Source organism: Penaeus monodon, chromosome 34 (assembly GCF_015228065.2).
Source record: "Penaeus monodon isolate SGIC_2016 chromosome 34, NSTDA_Pmon_1, whole genome shotgun sequence".
NCBI classification, from domain to species: Eukaryota; Metazoa; Arthropoda; class Malacostraca; order Decapoda; family Penaeidae; genus Penaeus; species Penaeus monodon.
This window is the reverse complement of record NC_051419.1, coordinates 9,517,829-9,518,540: the sequence shown is the minus strand read 5'-3', so window position 1 is coordinate 9,518,540 and position 712 is coordinate 9,517,829.

Genomic DNA, 712 nt, shown 5'->3' with positions numbered 1-712 from the left:
TCCACACCTCTGGCTTTCCCTCACACGCCCACAACTACTCATTCCATCCACGTTGCGTGCCTACTCCACCTCACGCTTCACCACGCCATCCACTTCGCACTCCACCTCAACCACTAGCCCCCTCCACCTCGCACTCCACTTCGCACTCCACCTCGCACTCCACCTCAAACTCCACCTTCTTTCCACCTGGCACCTCCACCTCGCCCACTCCACCTCGCACTCCACCTCGCCCACTCCACCTCGCACTCCACCTCGCACTCATACTCTGCACTCTTCACCCCACTTGCCTCGCCCACTCTCGTAGCCATAGTCGACACCTTTATTTTCCATGAGTAGTACTCATATCCATCCAAAATTAAATAAGATGCAATAATAAATAAAATTAAACACGAACACAATCAAAAGACAACTTGCATACTCTAACAACTCAATTGCACGCACGACCAACCGCTGATAAGAAATACGCATTCAACCAGCTGCTCCTATTGCAAACACAAATAAACGTACATACTTATCCATCCCCTAAACACTGAGAATAGAATAATTTATCAAAAACAAATAAGCAAAAACAGATCGCACTCAAATTCTCTCTTTCTTCTTAAACAAACGGCTTTTCATAGGAAAATAAAAGATAAAAAAAAACGGAGGTAATCAAGCAATCAAGTTCAGAAACACACTAACACTCCCGCACAATCAAGCAACTCCTCCGCTT